Below are 19,982 nucleotides of genomic sequence, written 5' to 3'. Positions count from 1 at the left end.
AAGACCCCTGAAGCAGAAGTCCTCCGATACACGCACGCACACACACACACACCTACACATAATAGATATAGAATAACCTTGTCCCCCTTGTCAGATATGTGATATCATTGACCAGGAGCAGTGTAAATACTGTGCATCTGTGTGTGCTTCTTTTGTTTTTTTCTTCTTTAAGTTTTTCTGTCTGTTTCTGCTTTGATTTTGCCATCCCTTGTTCTTTATCCAGGAGGTTAGTTGACTCAATGCAGGTTTGACTGATGCTGTTGTATTATCATATATAGAACTTACACCCTCAAAATCATTTTTGGTAGTTAAATTGCTCCTGCCCAGGGGTTCTCAATTACTTTCAATGCTTCTTACACATCCTCTGAAATAAATATTGAGAATCTAATTTATCTACATCTAAAGAACCTATTGGCACCGGCATTCTGCACGCAATCGCCTGAGTATCAAAACAGATTAATAAAATGCTGTTCATTCTGTTTTGAGTCTTAAAACACTTTCGTAGTTCGGTTTATTGACTCTGTGACATTTAATCAAGACAGTCTGTGTGATTCTTAAAAGGAAAAGAGTGCAAATGACACACCGATATGTTCATTTTTAGGCTAAAGGTAGTAACATACCAAACGTTTTTAAACTGTATACATTGGTTGCTTGTCAGCTTTATCCAACTTATTCCTTCCCAAAAAGGTATATAACTTTTTACAAAGTTAAAACTTTGTAAAAAGTTTACAAAGTTTTTATGAAAAACAATTACAACAATATTGCATATAAAGATTGACACTAAAACTATAGCTCAACCTAATTGAAATCTGGAGCCAAGTATACAAAGTGTTTCAAACCTGCATTTTATATAAAGGGGTTAACTAACAGAAGCGGGCATTGCCTAATAATCGCTTACCATTGAATTTATAATTTGATAGTATATGTGTTGCAAAATCAACCGTCTTATCCTCATGGAACATCTCACAGTTTAACAGCTTCAGCCAACGGTAAAAGTTGTCATTCCTCATCTGCACTCGGAAACCCCCTGCCTCTAAAAAGAAGTGTGTATATGGCCTCTGTGTGTAGAACCACTCTCCAAGGGGAAATTGTTAGCAAATGGGCTCCAACTGCTGGCCTTTTAGCTTTGCAAACACAACCCGAAGGCCCCCCCCTAAAAATCCCCTCCTCTCCATTCAACCCACCCTCATATCCATAAAAATTCACCTGCACAGCAGTCGCCTCCACATCTCCCTCCCTTCTATTCTCGCCTTTTTCTATTGCACTCGTACTTACTTGGACATTTCCATAGCTATTCATCATTCCCTCTCCCTCCCTATCTGTTTCTGCCTCTTCACACACAGAGGGTCGTTCCTGAGTGGGTAAATAGAGTAAATTGAGGTTGACCCCAGGGTTAGTGGAGGGCATGCTCTCTTTTCATGTCAAAGCCATCTGAAGGCTGATTGGTTGATTGCAGTGCTCTAAGCTTCCAAAAGGCTCCCTTGTGCTGCTGTAATTGCCCTATCATGCACATATACACTCATTCACATGCTTAACGCATACACTCGACCTTGCATATACATGCATGCAGATGTACACGCACATCCTTACAACCAAATGACTTAATTGGTGTTAATTGCATAATGACTGTAGTGAATTGGACCAGGGTCAGAGGTGACACGAGTTTGAGTGGAGAGGGGGATGGATAAAGGATGTCGGGAAATGTCCGTGGAAATCTATATAAACCCATGTCGCCCTTAAATTTAAATGTCGAGTTCTACCTATACATAGCTTTTGTTTGTACAGGGGACTTTGTAAGTTTTTACCTAAAAAAAAAAAACGTTAATTGGAATCATAACCTGATGGAGTGTTGCTACGAGTGGTGTATGTTTTTAGGTACAAAAATGAACCCCATATTTTTTGTTTTGTTTGTGTGAGTGTGTGTAGTTGAATTCTTTGTATAAACAACACAAGGATTCAATTTCTCCTAGTCAGCATATGTTGCTGTGCGTATTTAGCCATACCAGCAGAGTACGTTTGCGTGTGACTCCCAGGCTGAAAGAGGTCTATTGGTGAAACGTTTAAGTCATCATCATTAGAGAGTTGTTGGTCCAGAGATATATTTTAGTGAAGGGCATAATTGGTGAGTCATAGTGCTAGGTAATCTTCTCATATTCTATGAAAATAGCAAAAAGCTATTGCCCATAATGGCCTGTTTAAGGTGGAACTTTCCCATTTTAAACACATACCATCAAGGTTTGATCTGGGTCAGGACTAAGTAAAAGGTAGGAATGGCTAAGTGTAAAATGTTGGGCACACATTAGAAAGTTGTTAAAAAAAAAAGACAAGAAAATCCTTAAAATAAAAAGAGCACTACTGGTAATGATTGCGTATTTGCTTTTTTTTAATAGTTTTGGTTGAGTGTGTGGATATGTGCAGTGCAGCTTGAAGCCAACTGCTAGCTGCACAAAATTATTTCTAATTATTTCTCAGACAGAAACATGACTGCCTCTAAGGCAACCCAGGAATAATATAAGCTGAAAATGTTATTGTGCATATGCATGCAGGCATTTTTCTATGTCTGGGTTCTGCCGTAATTCAGAGGGAGTGCACATTTTGTCTGTGTTTTGTGTCTCCCACTCTGTGGGAGTTAGTGTATCCTTTATTCCTGTAGTTGTGGGAGGCAATGTACAGAGACGGAAGGTATGAACAGAAATGGCCCAGTGATGACATAGCCTTATGTTCACCTCCTCTGGACACAACACATTCAATATTAGGTCTATCCATCATGAGACGGCATGCGAGGTCCTCATGCTTCCTATAGCAAGATGTTCACTGTACATGTGGTAGGGTCATCAGTGTTCTGTTCACATGTTAATTTTTGTAGAGTCTGAATGTATTTAGTTATACAACACACACACACCAAACCCGTGTGTGTATGTGTGTGTTGGTGACAGGGAGGATGGGGGCAGGGGGGGTTAAGAGGTATGGTGTTGTGCTGACCCTTCTCAAGTGGTTTTACTGCTCAGCTGATAGATGTATGCCTTTCCTTTGGTTTCTGAAATGGACTCCTCCCAGGCTCATCTAGACTCAAAAGGAAAATGCCACTCTTCTTTTCTGATGTCAGTGTGTGTTCATTCAAACATGAAAGCGTTATGCGAGTGTGATGTTGGCTGTAGTGACTTTCTGTGTGCATGTATGAGTGCCTGTGCATTGCTGCTGTCATGTGCTAGTTGCACTTTATAGAAGCCTTGTCTCTGGGTGAGCCTTTGATCCAGTCGACAGGAGATTCCTAAAGTGTGAAGTAGCCCGGGCCAGTTTTCCTCAATGAAAGAGCAAACCTTAACCCCTGTTATTACTGTTATTACCCCTTTTTTAAACATCACTCTTTGTCAAAGTCCCTCCATGCCTTACTTTGCATCTCTGGCTTATTACGTCTTCAGTATTCACTTGTTGTGTGTGTGCATATATATATATATATATATATATATATATATATATTGTTGCGATAAACGATAAATCAATTAATCGCACGATAAATTAAACCTATCGACCTCATTTTAATTATCGGCTTTATCATTGATGACACTGAATGAAAAAAGGCTCAAAAAAGCTCTCCACTGACCCTCCCTTCCTCATTTCCTTAGTGTGATGTCCAGCGCACACTACACGAGTTGTCGGCCGACTGTCGGCCCATTTTCAAAACCTGAGACACATTAGCCGACAGAAATCCTAGGTATAACGGTTCGATCGGGTTTGTCGTGCCGTCTGGTGTCAAAATAATGGCTACAAGTCCAGTTAACTAATTTTAAAATCAGGCATTAATCAATACTTTACTAGAATCTGCCTGTGATGCATGTGGCTAGAGTCAACGTAAAATCCTGACTGAACGAAAATCATTATAACCTATTTATGTCACGTTAACGAGGAACAGCTGAAAAGTTACCGGGTTTATCAACTGCGGTAGCAATTTGGCTCCAACTCCTCCCCTTGTCATTTCTATATTATTTGCACAAAAGGTTGAATAAATATTAATGTTGTTTCCACATATCATCTCCAATGTCCGCTGGACTTCGGGTTGCGCCATGTCAGCTATTTGGGATTCCCTTCGTAATTTCCCCTCAGAAAGAACGGGGACAAACCGCGCTCTCTGATTGGCTACCTGTCACATTCAACATGCTGCTTTAAGCTCTGTTCAGGAAGAGATTCTCTGAATTAATTTTGGAAAAAGTCTGGCTCTCTCTTCTTCTTAGATCCCGGGTCTTCTCGCGACGGCCACGTGTAGTCACTCAGAAGAAAACAACAGCAATGCGTGTTGACGTCACAGAATTACAGAGTTTAATCCAATAGAAGACATTGCATAAAACTACCACAGAAACTGCAGAACAACAGAGACATACATTCATTTACCAGACATAAATGGAAGGAAAGAAAGAAAGAAAGAAAGAAAGAAAGCTTTTCATTCTTTCTTTCTTTCTAAGACGTCCAAATACGTCTTTGGAGAGTTGCAAGAGCAAATCTAATTTGTTACTTCTGTGTAGAAAGTTTTATAGTGAAGGCGTATTCTTATCTTTAATTTATTCAAATAAGGCGTATCTTTGCTCAACCAATCCAGGAGCTACCTCTGACCCTCTTTCTAAAGCCAGGAACTCCTGCCGTGTTTACGGCTTTTCACAGATGAGTGTGAAAAGCTGGAACTTCTACTGTATCGTTTTCCCACACAGACAAAAGGCAGTTCAAACGATCCTAGCAAACCATCTGCTGGAACTACAGCTAACATAAAGGTCAATAGGCCAGAATACATTACTAATTTCAAAACCACAATTAGGGTATTTGAATCAAGACATGTTAAGTTTTAAAACTAGCTTATTTTAAATTTATTTTCTCAACAGTTCCCAGTCGGGGAAAACCCTTGATTTAGATCGCAGCGGCCATGACGATCTACCGTAACCCACCACACACTACAGGATGATCGGTTACGAAATCACCAGCAACAATCTTGGAACGCCCAACGTTGTAAGATTGTCATAAGGGGAAAATGGGGGCAAAAAATCGTGTAGTGTTAACTATTGCGTCAGGATGTGCCCCTCTTCTCTATTTAAATCTAGTGATTACTGAAGGCCAATGCAGTATACAGACTTGATAATCTGCACTCTCTTGGTTGAATGCAGTATTTATTTCTACTTTGGCTTTATGTTGTTTAGTTTTTATTCAAGTACGTTTTTTGTTAATGGAGACTGAGAATCAATTTTATTTTTGTTTTTGGTTGTTTATTAGTTCCAGTGTTATGTGTTTTTTGAAAATAAAGTGCATCTATCTATGGCAGGAAATTGCATGCATTATTACGTCATTTCCATTAAATCATTGTCAAAAGGTCTTGAAACAATATTATCGTTTATCGCAATAATTTTTTGGACAATTAATCGCTCAGTAAGATTTGTTATTGTGACAGGCATATATATATATATATATATATATATATATATATATATATATAAAGGTGTGCCTACTTTAATCATTCCTCTGCCACTTGGTGAAAAAGGAGCAAATGGGGGAGTGAGGGATGCAATTTACTTAAAGTTTCATCTTTAAATACTATGAGGACTCACCTTTCTAAGATAGATTAATCTTTTACTGTACAAAAATAAAATTTTCTTCCTCAACTGTAGGAAACAAGCTGCTTGCAAATCAACAAATTTCATACTGGGAACATGCCAATTCTGTAATTATGAACCTTGAGTGTTGATCACTTTTCTGTGTCCGGTTGCTGAAATGTGATATAGAAATAAATCTGATTGATTGATTGATTTATATACTATTATTTTAAGTCAAACATCAATTTCAGCACAGCGTGGCATGTGTGGATTTTTTTTTCTCTCACATCACTTCCTGTGGAACCACTTGAATAGGGAACCTCTTCCATCAGCCAGTAGAACATGAGGATTGCTACTAGCTAAATTTGTTTTGTTGTTATATGGGCATGCTATTGCTGTTTTAAGATGGATTTGAAAAGAACACAGAAGTACGTATTAAGGTTTCAATCTCTCAACTATTTTAATATCAAATACAGTCGTTGTATTTTTTAACCCCAACTATTTGGTTCTTTGAGTAATGAAAAACAAAACTGAATCCAAAACTAGCTACTCACATTTCTGTTGATTTTTATTGTTTGCCATTTTTCTTTTCTTCTTAAACAGAAATGTTATTTTTGGGTATGCTTTGCTAGAATTCCAGTTCCCTGGACTCCAAATTTATGTTACGATTCTTTTCCAAGGCTGGTTACCTTACGTTTTATCGTAGGAGACTTGGTGATGTGAATTACATGTCCAGCAACTATTTGGGTTGACTTTTTTTGTTTTTTCAACTCAGTATGCAGACTTGGACAGCTGTCACCCGTTATTAAGGCAAAGTGGAAAAGAGATGTCAGGTATGCCAACTGAGCAGAACCGCTCAAAGATGTGGAATAATGTGAGTGATAGTTGAAAGTCACAGACTGTGACCTGAGAAAGCTGCTACTAAACATCAGCACATGACCTTGCTTGGGAGGCCTAAAGCTGATACTGTTCCCAGCACCGCCCAGACTAAGTGGAGTTCACACAAAATCCTGTGCAAACACACACATGGCAACATTTCATACTGCAAATTTTATGAGTTACTGGAAGTCTGCACATACTTCACTGACACACTTTTCTGCAGGTCATCAAGTGTGACCTGTCAGCATCTCTCTCTCTCTCTCTCTCTCTCTCTCTCTCTCTCTCTCTCTCTCTCTTCTTGTCATTTCCTTCTTAATATAAATTAGTTCTTTTTTTCTCTCTGAATATCAATATGATGTTTGGAACAGCATGTCATATGTTTGTTTTAGTTATCTGCATTAAAGGAGCCAGAACTGAAAGGAGATCCCAAACTTAAGAGGCAGTCAATATTTCCACATCAGAAACTTTCATAAACACAGTAAAGACAAGTTTACATACATTACAGTCTATGTTCCACTCTATATCATTTTTGGCTATCATAACAAAGACGAATGTGCCGAGCCAGTGCATCATAACCTGATGCTGTAATCCCACAGCTAGACAGTAAATGTTGAGCCTGAGCCCCTGCACTGTCAGTGTAGATGTCTCTATCAGCGCTTATTTAATGCGTACAGGGTGTTTGGGGCAGTAAATATTACAGGACTATGAGTCGTTTTGTCAGAACCAATGAGGAATATTTACTTTCTCCCCACAGGCAGAGCCAAAGCTGTCACACTGAACGATGCTTATTTATGATCCTCAGCATCTCCCCTTAGATTTTCACAGGCAGAGCTTTCAATATCTTCATAGAGCGCTCCAAAGGGTTGTTAAAGGTTCAAGATGACTGTGGACAAAGAATTAAGAATTTTAGTTCTTCTAAAAATGTATGACAATAGGGTCACGGCACTGTAGAGACTCTTTATAGTTCAGATAATTATCAGAGCCAATTATAAGTGGTTCTGCTAATTAAACTATTGGTAGGTTTAATATTTTACCACATCCTGTCAGGAGCCACAGTTGCCTGTTTTTTTTTTTTTGTTTTTTTTTCCCTAATTCTCTCATATGGTTTATCTTATACATTTATCTGGTTCCTTCTTTACCTTTTTTTTTACTCTGTCAGACATTACAGATAGAAGTAAACTTTTCTAAAACTAATGCATTAAAGTTAAAGTCTTGAAACTTATAAATATTAAAGTATGTATTTGTTCCTTGCTTTATATGACACAAGCAGATCTTTTTGAGATTTAAAATCTACAAGACAACGTTTAATAACAAGTAGTATGACCTGAAAAAGGAGTTTCCATATAACTACCAAATTAATCTGAAGTAATTTTCAGTTGCTGTAAACTACCTGCAGGTAGCAGTACAAGTTAGTGGTGGTCAGTGTTTCCAGGTTATATCAATGATGCAATAATCAAGATTAATTAAAATTATCTCAGAGAAATCTGAAGAAACCGTGAGTAGACACCATAGTGTTAAAGATGTTTAAGTATAAGAGGCGGCCTATTTGATGATAGATAGGACAGAGTTGAGGACACAAAGGTGTGTGTATTTCACTTCTTTCTAGGAGGTATTTTTTTAAAATATATTTTACATAATTGGTGGTGAATAAAGAAACTTTGGCCAAATTAAGCTTTACTCTTAAATTTTACCAGGGGTGCTTTTTTAAGGGTCATATGAAAATGTTAATAATGAAAAAGGTAATAAAATCCTATCATTTTCAGCTATTTTAACTTTGTGAGCAAAATGCCATTCATTTGCTGGGTACACATTTTAATTGAGGTGCAATTCTAAGAATGACCAATTTAATAAGTAGCTGCCTCGCATATTTCTTAGACATTCTTTCACTTTTTGCTCTCGTAAAGAGATTTCTAGTAGACCACCAGGCATTGTAAAAGCCTCCCTCTTTGTACCCCGTGTACATCCTCTGTGTCTCATGTCCTAGGGCTACACTGACCTCAAGAGCACCAAACAGACACAGGCAACAACATGATTGGTTCTTCCTGAGACTGGACTTACCTGGCATTAAGCACCATGGAGGAGCTCTGCCAAAACAAAGACACTCACCCCACTCAACAGCAATTTTTTTGCTCCGTCTTCTCTGTGTTTGCTGACACAACTTTTAAGTGGGATTAAATATGGGGAGAAAAAGATCTATGAAAATCAGCACTAAAGCTAATGTGAGAAAAACGGGCACGCTAATGCTAAAATGAAATTGCAAAACTGAACAAGAGGCATTCATGTTCTCCGAGAATGGGCACATCCTTCACTGTTTGATGACCAAACACAAGCTGACTGTGTGAAACTCTGTCTGAACTTGTTCACCTGAAATACCTGGAGCTCCTGAATAGACATTATTATCAGATTTTCTTGGCACAGCTGTTTCACACACCAACAAGCCTGATCCATACATTAACAAAAAAAAAGCATGGCTTATTTGAGTGTAAAAAAAAAAAAAAAAGCACATTCTTTTTGCTTGATTAAAGTAAAATATATATTTAACTCGGCCAACCGGAAAAAAATATGTTTCTAGTCCACTCCTTACTCTTTTGAATCACGTACATTTTGCTCAAATGCAGATTTAAAATGTTGAATCAATTTTAAGAAATCTTGCTTTGCGTTTTTGCTCCCCATTTGAGTACCATTTTATGTCATGGAGAGGCAATAAGAAGATAAACTGAGCTGAACAGTGAGCAATAGAGAGCACATGGATAAACAGTGAGTCTGTGGGCAGTTAAAGAGAGGAAGCAACTAGTTGGGTCAGGAGTGAAAACTAATGGGTCAGCGGAGTTGATGTCATCTTTAAAAGACATCAGGAGGAGGGTGAAGAGTTAATTGCACCCAAGAAAAGTGACAGAGTCTCTGCCAAACTCCCATGTAGCTCAGGAAACACTAAAAGGCAGAAAACAAAAAAAAATACTGAAATACATTTTCATTCGCTAATGTTATTTTCATTTCATTCCATGCTTTTTTTCACTTTGTTGCTCAATGCACAGGAAGGCATATGTACTTCATTATAAATGTATTTATGTAAACCTAACTGAAGTGAATGCACCTCGGGGTAGTGGGTCAAACTACCAAAGCGATCTGAATGCCACCATGCACCTATAACACTGCCCCACCACTGCCACTCAAACGTTTTTCCCTTGTTCCAGCAGTACCCACATAAGAGTGCGCCACAACTCGACTTGCATCCGTTTTTTTTTTCCTACAAATGGGGGCAAGAGGCTGTTACCATGTCAGTCGGCATTGGCCTTTTATCGAACCATCAGGCTACCCTCAGATTCTCTTTCCAGATGGAGGTGAGATAGGGCTTCAGAGGCCCGGACTCCCGCAAACTCTGAGAGCATGGAGGCCTCTCCTGATCTCCTACCTGATGGTGATGCTTTAATGTGGGTTCAGGTTTCACTCCCCCCTCCCGCCCTTCACCCACTCCCTATTCCAACCCCCGTCCGGCTGGCCCTGCACTGCTTTCAAGATGCAGGCATGTTTGGGCCTCTTAATGTAAGGCCCTGGTTCTGATGGGCCGCCACTGCTCTATGTCAAGGTTAAGCTCTAGGTCAAGGTGTTGTTATGGAGCACAAACTCCCTGCACTCACTATTAAAACCAGGTACAGTGCTGATGTTGTTTAAAACGTTAACGTGAACGCAGCTGGCACACAGCAGAACTCTTGACATTTTCCTATGGAAAAAAAAAAAAAGAACATTGTCAATCAAACATTCTTTTTCTTTTCCTCTCCAATATATCATTCCAACTAAAAAGCTTGCGACACTAACAGTGAGATTAGTTAGGGAGAAAATGCTGAGAGTTGAGAAAGAGATCAAAAGCTTGGAGCAGGAGAGCTAGATTTCTAAGCATCTGTTGCTTCACAAATTCAATGTTACCTGCAAGGCCATTAGGCAATTTTATGAAGAAAATCAAAGGTATTTGGGTTTTCAGATGTTAAATCAATATTTGAAGTAGATAATCAGAATACGCTTTATTCACCAATAGTGTCTACACAAACAAGGCATTTGACTTGGGTTCTCCTTTGCCCTCAGTAAAGACATATACTGCCTGTCAGTAAAAATCTGAATAGTTTGTGTCCAGGATATGTGGGGTCTGCAGAGGTGCTGCTGACTCTTGTTTTGTTCTTGTTACCTGCTGAAAGTCTCTTTCGCAACCTCAACATGTCATTGCAGTTTCTCACATCACTGTGCTCTGACTTTAAACTTTAAATATCTTACTTTTACTGAAAATAGCTTACCTTCAGTCATGTTCTCATGGTAACAACTTCCAGACCAAAGAGTGTTGTAATGAGTGGATCCTTTCAGTGCTTTGCATGGTGCATTCACTGATAAGAAAAGAGTTTGGATGCTTCATTTTCTGATCGACCAGTCTCAACTAATACTCAACTACACTGAGAATTAACTGAATCCAGTCAGAAGGTGATATGTCATGACATTTCCTTTCATAGTACCTTGATATCTTGGGATTTCCATGTCTGTGGATTTTTAAAATTCTAGTATTTTTCCGTATTTTTTTTTTAAGCCAAGACTAGATGCTGTACAGCTGCACACATTTATGTGTAGGAAGAGCTGCTAAGATATGTGAAAGTAACCTTCACATTAGCAGCAGGTACCGCAGATTAAACCCGTATCATTTGTATACTGACACACCTTGGCAGGAATCAAGGAGCTAAGCACCATTCCGCACAGTTCTCCATCATTCCTCAAAGGATTAGGGACAAAAAAGGCAGGCAGGCAGGCAGGCAGAGGAATATGTTGGAGCAGGGAGCTGTTCTGCTGCCCCCTCCCACCCCAGCTAACACAATATTTACTGTTATAAGGCTGAAATAAAAAGGAGTTTTAAAATGCAATGTATTTTCTTCATTTGATTCCAGATCTCAGTTAATGTAGCACAAGGAGGTAATGAGTCACTGTTCAAACAATATAAAAGCTAAGAAAAAAATGCAAGCACATCTTACTCACTAAAAGATGGATTCTGTCACTTGACGTGAAGTTAATCAGATTGATACACAAATATATACTTCTTCCAACAACAGTGCACACCACCTAGTGGTGTGTGAACCAAGCACACTTCTTTCTGGTTGTGTTCAGGAATGAACTGTTGTGAGTGAAACAATACACCAGCAACTGTTTATATTCACTGACTCACTCTTCTGAAGGATTGCTGAAGAAGAAGATCAACACTCAAGTGCAATTTGGGGCATGACTCCCCAAAGGCTACAAAATGTGGTGATGATGTTTTGTCTGGGGTCTACCTTCGCGGCACAGCTAGAAAGCCGTTATGGATGGCGTTAGTGGGTCTCCTCGTGAAAACCCTAAAAACTGGCATCTGTGAAGCTTGCTCACACTCGCTTTAACCAAGTATGTGTTTGTTCAGATGAAGGAAATTATGTAATTAGCCACTGAGGAATTGTTTTCTTTCACTCTTTACCCCTCTGTCTGTATCCCTTGCACTGGCTCCATCTCTGTTCAAGTCTGATGACAGCGGGAGATGGTTCCCATTTAACCTAAGCCACACCCTTGCTCAGCTCTGTCATTAATTGCCATCAGTGGAAGAAAGCGCATGCTTGTCGTGCAGATCCGTTTTAGTTGTTGAAGAGCAGCTTTGTTGAAGTTCAAAGGGGGGAGTTTGAAAGGTAGATTTACGGGTGGACATGGAGGCTCTGGGTTGTGCGCGTGTGTGTGTGACTGCGTGTTTTTTTGGGTAGTAGGGGGTTGTGTCAAGCTGAGTTAGGTGGGCTTGTGTGCCGGGAGATGGGTTCAGGGGTACACACAGGCAGTATCGGTGGCGAAGGAAGGGAGGGGGGTGTGGACCTGGCATTATGCTCTCTAATTCCAGCAGGCCTGGAGGCCTGGAGCGCTAAGAAGGGCCTCACTGTTGCTCTCTGGATCAGCCAGGTATTGCTTACATAAAAAGCAAGTGAAAACAGCTGTAGGGATAATTAGCTTGATTCTCCATTACATGCCATGAGGGCCAATAACTAAAAAATGGAGTTTTGTTTGGGTTAGGGCTGCGCCTCAACCAGGAGGAAGTTGTAAAAGTCAGGCGGAGAAAAGAAAGAAAGAAAGGAGGAGAAAAAAGGTAAAAAAAAAATTGTGGGATGAAAGAATGAACTCTTGAAGTAATTGTTGCGGAGAAGATCTTTTGTTTCTGGGACAACTTGATGTGCAGGTTAGACTTTCAGAATTACCGTATAAACACAAGAAGGGAGGGATATTTGCACAGATCAGTGAGAAAGTCAGCTCACTTTTTGGGCTGTCCCTCTGTTACACAGTACTTCACTCCCAATTTTTTTTTTCCTCTTCCTCATTCCATCTCCTGATATGTTTAAGAGTTCTCTGTGCAGCAGAGAGAGCCGAGTAGAGGCCCGAATCTTTGTACTTGTAATTGAATTTGGTGTGTTTCTCCTTTTGTATCTGTGGGAGTTAAAGAATACTAAAACACAAGGAAAAGTCAAGCAAAGATGGGATCACTCAGACATTGGTGGTCCCCAAATACAACACCGATCACATTAACAGGCAGCTTCTGTCAGTAGCAGTTGAAAGACAGGACTCACATGAAGACTTTTAGATACGATATTCATTTTTCGTAACATCAAGAATATGTTAACTTTGATAAAGGAGACCAACAACCAATCAATGTGTTGTGAGCACATTTTTTAAAACTCCAGTACTAAGAATTTCTCAATTTTTGTCATTAATAAAAGATGGATTAGTATTAATTTAGCAAGTTTGTGCAATTTTCCACTAAAACTATGAACAGCGTTTATGACCCACTTTTTAAATGCTATTGTTTTTCAGGTGGTGTTAATGAATCTGACTTTAGATAAAGTGCTACTGGTAGCATCCGAAGTTCGTGAGAAGGGTTCACAAATACGTTAAACGTGTGTTGATGAAAACAGATTTAGCACATTTCAGAATGGTGCCGTGAGGAAATCTATTTACAGTGAGTCCCATTCTTTATCTCAGAAATGATGTGATTTGAATACTTAAACTTAATTTTTGAATACAACAGCCAGGAGATGAAACATTACCAAAAGAGATGTATTTAGTGTCTCAATGGCCTGGCTCCACCCTGATTCTCTACTTGTCTAAAGCCAAACTGGTTCTTTTATACTACCAGTTAAGAACTGAAAATAGCACTTTCCCAGGTTAAGCACTGGAACCGGTTTAGTGGAAAACTGTCCCATCTTTTACTCAACAAAGAAAGCAACAGTTCTCTTGGGTTTCCACTCAGAATAATCATCAGAATCTGCAAAGAACATTCTAAATATGTTCATCATTTATTTGTCCCTAAACACAAGTTCAACAATTATTAATATGAGAAAGTCTTCACCTCATGTGATCCCACTATCAAGCATGCAGAAAGTGGAGGAGGAGGAGAAGGAGGAGGAGGAGGGGGGAGTAAGACGAGGGCTACATGGGGAGGAGGAGATAGGAATGGCGATTGGAGTTGAGGGAAGAGAGAGACATTGTATTTTGCCATGTATGCTTCTTTTCTGACAGAAATGTTTCTCCCAGTATTAATTATTAAAAATAAAATATGATGCTAGAGCAAAAATGCATATAACATGACCTACTTGGTTTTATTTCTAACAGACAAGCAATATGTATGCCTACTGCTGCTAAAGTAACACTGAGTGTTAGCCATAAAACAGTTGCATCGATAACATTCATTGATTGTCCATTTTTGTTACTTGAAAAAATTTCATACAGCACTTTTTGCTTACTAGTCTATTTGCAGCCAGCTGACCAATTCTGCATTACTCTATGCCTCAGACAATCCAGAGAAAATACTGATCACTTTTTTCTGGCATTTCAATAAAAGGACTTTAAAATTTAGAAATGCTATTGTAGAAAATTTAAGAAGTTTTGAAATGGCACTGAAAAGAAAAAAAAAAAACCTCACTCCTTGCTAGAGATAAACAGGCCATGCCTTCTCAACACTAACACTTGTAATTCTTCGTTTGGTTCCACTGGTTTTAAACCCAGCAGGTGTTCACACTTGTATCTTAAAAAAGGAACAAATCGATATAATGCCCTCATTGTGTTCTTCAGATCAAGTAGCTGCCTTCCTTACTGCTGCCTTTAACACTCAATGGTGCAGAAAATTGTGGATTGTGACCTTTTGGCTACAAAGGCCTTGATGCCGTTCTGAGATGGCTGCTGACTCAGAGGGCCTATATAGATCTGACCTGCAGTTTAGTAAAAGTCTACTGAATATTTGAAGGACAAAAAAAAGGAAATGTTGAAGTTTTGAATTTGACATTCAGCTCATTTTTACATTTGCTAGGTCATTCCTGCTATTTTTTTTTCCATTTTTAAGCACCTGTTGACTACATGTGCTTCCACTATCAGCAAAGAACTAACAGGATTCTTAACAGTTAACATGCAGCAAAAATAGCTCCAAGTTGCCATATCAGAAGAACTGAGCAAGGTGGTAAGGTAAAAAATAAGCCTGATGCGCTTGATTGGAGAATTTCAACAACTGAAAGCAACTACCAAAGAAAAGAATGAGGAGATAGAAGAGCTGGACTAAAGATGACATACCGCACATATGCAAGAACAGAAGACAATAAAGGGAAAGACGCACCATTACCTTCTTTTGAACTGCAAGGTGTCAAGTTCTTCAGCAGCAAATGCGTTTTGCTGGTAGTTAAAAAAAGTTAAAGTAAGAAAGCCAACGATTGTAATGATATTGTTATGGCTATTGTGAATGAAGTAATTTATAGTATTATTAAACCTCTCGTCTGTACTTTTAACAGATTCAACTAAAATTTTTCCTAACAAAATGAGAATCGCTGAGGTGTTTCCAGTCCATAAATGTGGTGTCAAGCAAATTTTAAATTATAGACCGATATTAGTGCTACTACAATTTCCAAAAATTGTGGAAAATATATTCACAAAAAGTCTAGACTCCTTTCTTAACAAAAACAATATACTGAAACCAGGGTGGTTTCAGAAACACTTAACCACAAAACTTTAACTGTGATGGAGTTTGTGTAACACATTTCTGCAGCAGTTTACTAGAAACCTAATTTTGTTTCAAATAAAATATTAAATAAGTGTAAATGACTTGCATATGATATACTCCTTGGTTAATCCCTGTTTGTCATATTGCTCAGAAATTTGGGGAAATGCAAATAAAACAATCGATATAGTAGATAAGGTACAACAATGCTTTATTAGTCTTATTAATAAAGTTGGATATTGTGAACCAGTTAATAAACTTTTTATTTAAAGTAATACATTAAAATTCAAAGATACTGAAATAATGTCTACGACACCCAACCTTCTATAATTCAGAAATCATTAAAGTTAATTGAGAGTAACTATGAATTGTGAGGTTTGTTAATTGAACATGTTAAAGAAAAAAATTGGCGTAAAACTGAGATGAATGATCACATCAAAATATGTTCTTTCTTGGTGAGCCTCAGGAGACCATTAAAATGTAAAATGATAAAAGCTTGTATTGTGTATTCATGTATGTAACGTATGTGCATCGATGTATATACATATATATTTAAATATAACTGTGTGTTTATGTACTTATGTAGGTTGTAAGCTGCTGAGTTCATGAACAGTTTAAGCATGAGCTTAATCCTAGCCTATTCCTTTTTTGGTAAACTATGGATTTGTAAAGTATTATGTTTTCTTCATGTTTCTTCTAAAACAAAACAAAAAAAAGGTCTTTGCCATGTGAGCAGGCGACATTTTCCATATTGTGCTTTTTGCTTTCCCAGCTGATACAAAACGCTTTTCTTTGTCACGTGTCTCTCCATGCCTACATAATCAAGTCCGAAAATGTCACACCTAACCTCTAAAAAACCCAAAATTTCATACAATTTTAACACTCTGTCACAACATGCTGACATGTAAAATAATCATAGGCCACTAAGCATACACATGCCCATGACCACATGGCAACACACTTCCTCATAAACAACACGAGTGCAGGCGTCACATGTGAGTTTGTGTAGTGAATGCATCTGTTGTGCGGAGGTAGAGAGGTGCTGACGGAGAAGAAAGAGGAGCGGCCTTCAAACACATCCACAGGCAGGTTGGGCTCTGTGTTACGGCCTGCCAGGGGTCACATTTGTTGATTCTTGGGCCTCAGAATCATTCATTTAAGGGCAGTCAACGGCAATGAAACCTGAGAATGGTCACCGTGCGTACGCAAATTCACACACACACGCACACACACGCATAGACATATAGCTGGTGACACATACATGCAGGGAGTGTGCGCATACACACACGAACACTATACGATGCATAACAAATGATGGCACTTTAATTGCTACAAGTGTTTATTTACCTGTGCATGTAATGGATGATCCCTCTTTGCCTAGTGGCCAATCAGACCAAAGCAGGAAGAGAGTAGACACATTCCTTGCAATTTGAAAGTTCTTTTTGGGCACACCACCACATTAGACATATAAGCAATTTGGCTTTACAAATTTCCCTATCTTAGTGCTTCGTCTATAGTTTTATCTGTAGATAATTGAAGCTCTTTGCAAACAAAGTTTACTTTAGTTCTTTCACAATACCCGCTGTGAGTGACTGATGATAGCATCTTCGGTGATTGGTGGTTATTTTGGGGACTATTTGCTCAGCCAATGAGGCGCCCCTAGCAAACTAGACATATATCATTGTTTCACAGCCCTCAGGAAAGAAGTGACTTGTTGCTGACTGCTGCGCAGTCTGAATAACAGAGACATTCCAATACTCTCTTTTCCCTGTTTTTTATTAATGAGCATTTAATATTTGGGCAAATGCATGTAGATCATTCGTAGCAATCTCTGGAGACTCAACAGGATGCTGAGAAATGATCAGCTATAGGCTTTTATTTTGTCTGAAACCAGACATGATAAAGACAAACCACTCTGTTTGTCCAAACAAGTACACTGGGAAGAAACTGATTTCTGTTTTAGGTGGGGGGTTTTTTGTATTCCACTTTTACTAATCCGCTTTTTTCTCAATGTTTCTTTCAACAGATGCATTTGGAATCACAAGATTGATTAGCTTCAGTTCCCAGGACCAGACGATTTGTCTTCGTTTTCACATCCCATTAATAAAGCACAAAAGTTCATCAGATTGGGTTTTTAAATGCTTATAAATATCTACGTCATTGATACAGGTCACATCCGTGGACAAATGCAGTGTTTTGCTGGGGACCCAAGCTCCTTGTGGATGAACCTCATACCGCAGCTCAATATTGGCAAGTTTGCTCCTGCCTTCAATTTCTGGGCTGTTTTCAATAGACTGGGAGCTGGATTCATTTTGCAGTGCTGTGGTGCAACAGAGGCCTGACTTCATAGTAACAAAGAGTCACAACAGTGTTGACGACTGCAAGCAAACTGAGGCCGAGCCAGATGCGCGAGCCCCAGATCCATACCTGTTCAGGTTTATGTTTGCAGGCTTGTGTTTACTTCTGGAGCTAAATATCAGACGTTTGTAAATATGACAACATGGACCTCAAAATCAACAACCCACTAAGACCTCCTCAATGTATGGTGCCAAAGGAATTGCCGCAGTCCACTGGGATAAATAGAAAAAAGATGAAACACCAACTGATTCAACTCTTATCCAAGACTTTCTACACTGCCCAAATTACTTAACGGCGATCTTAGTGTCTTGCAAAAGTAGTCCTGCCCCTTTGGAACGTAAAACACTTCAGTCATGTTACAACTGAAAACTTAAATGCATTTTTTGGGGGATTTTATGGACCAATAAACACTTTTTTTGTTGTTTTTTGAGAACCTTTTTTCTTGCTATAATCACTGTACTAAAAGCTGCAAGGCTTTTGGAGAGCCTTTGTGATATTGAATGTCTAGTCTCGCCACAGTCTCACAAATGGATTTAGGTCTGAACTTATGTAGCGTTCATTTTCTAGTCCACACAGAACTGTGCATATTGGCTTCAAAATTCTGTTTAATCTCCCCTGACTAAAGCAAATGACATCATATTTGCTCTCTGCTCCTTGGTTTGTGGCAAACACACCACTGTCGGTTGGTTCTTAACATATAATCCCAATAAAAACAAACTAAACTGTGTTTGTAACATGATGAAATGTTAAAAATGTTCAAAGGCTATAAATAATTTTTTTGAGGAAAGGCATAGTAAATCTACTGCACAGGCATTAAAGAAAAAAGTGAACCTTGATGTTCCCACAGAGAAAATGAGAATCCACTTATACTCAATCAAAAAGTCAGAACCTTATTTACAGTGCAGAAAAGTGCAGTGTTTTTCTCCTTATTAATGTGTTCTGTTTGGTTTTCTGCAACTGAAGGATCTGAGTGCCACTCTTATTCTTTTCTTCTTTTTACATCTGCTGTGTGTCTTATGCTGAAGAGTGGTGTTTGTATCGTCTATTTGATTTTGTGAATTTCTGTGACTAACAACACTGAAGTGACTTGCATTCCAAATAACCATAATTTTTTTTCACTGTACTAAAAGTTGGTTTGAAGTGACAATATTGCTGTATTGTTGTGAACTCAGCAGCTTCACAGTGTGTAAACGACTGAATATGTCCAGTATATGTGTAGGTGTGTGTGTGGTTGCGTGCGTGTGTGTGTGTGTGTGTGTGTGTGTGTGGTTGGGTCCTGCTCACTCAGTTGTAGTGACTGTGAAAGTCTGGGGGTAACAGTATTCACCCTTGGCTCATTCCACAATGTTTGGCAGCTTTCAGTTTGTTCACGTTGTTTGAATAAAACTTTTAACTTAAGTGGCAACATGTGTTTTTATCAGAATGACATCAGAGGCCTTGTTGGTAAATTTCATCACGAAGCTCTGCATTTTCACAGGATTAAAATATCGCCGCCTCCAATGGCAGCTACAACAATGGCCTGCTGCACAGGCTGAAAAAAAAAAAGACAAATTCTTCCTAGTTTTCATGGTCTACCAATTCTCTCTCCCTCTACCTCATAAACTCAGCCAGATGTTGCCCAGTTTTCTTCCTCAGGCAACATGGGGGGATGGAAGGGGACGTAGTGAGACAGGGAGGTGGAAGAGAGAGGAGGGGCTGAGGGGATCCTGAAATGTGGCTGAGCATGTTTTTAAGTGTTCTCTGATGCAGTCACGGCCCCCTAGCATCCAACATGGCTGGAACCAAAACTATGGAGTCATGGAGGTTTGAAAGCACTTTATGCTAAATTTCAAATGCTAATAAAGTTTCTGTTCTGTAGAGATCATTCTTAGGTTCTTTGTGAAAAATCTGTTGCTTTTCCAGTTGGCAAATCTGGAAAAGCAACATTGATCATTTTCACTCACAGGAGCAGAAAGTGGTACTTACTCTTTGCAGCAAATCTATAGTGACAGGTTTTTAACATTACCTTTTTGACATGCAACCCACTATTTTGTCGAAACTGTATATGGAACATTAATAAAATGATAAAAGAAATCATGCACTTGGGTAAATTTTGATTGAAAAAAATATGCATTATTTCCACATTGATTTAAAGAGCCTATATTTAAAATTAG

The 19,982-nt window shown here is 38.8% G+C and overlaps 1 protein-coding gene across 7 annotated transcripts in view; it reads left to right on the top strand.

Moving 5' to 3' along the window:
* Nucleotides 1–19,693, top strand: part of LOC103129859 (ELKS/Rab6-interacting/CAST family member 1-like) — a 167,649-nt gene extending 147,956 nt beyond the window's left edge. For 6 of the 7 annotated variants that reach the window (XR_001660118.1, XM_016665463.1, XM_016665466.1 and 3 more), the window contains one exon: nt 17,498–19,693. The gene's annotated coding sequence lies outside the window, so the exon portion shown is untranslated. The remainder of the gene's footprint in view (nt 1–17,497) is intronic. The other variant, XM_016665465.1, reaches the window with a different exon arrangement.
* Nucleotides 19,694–19,982: the final 289 nt, after the last annotated feature.

This window comes from Poecilia formosa, unplaced genomic scaffold (genome assembly GCF_000485575.1).
Source record: "Poecilia formosa unplaced genomic scaffold, Poecilia_formosa-5.1.2 Scaffold586, whole genome shotgun sequence".
NCBI classification, from domain to species: domain Eukaryota; kingdom Metazoa; phylum Chordata; class Actinopteri; order Cyprinodontiformes; family Poeciliidae; genus Poecilia; species Poecilia formosa.
Note: the sequence above shows the minus strand (reverse complement) of the source record. Positions and strands in the feature narration are given on the sequence as shown.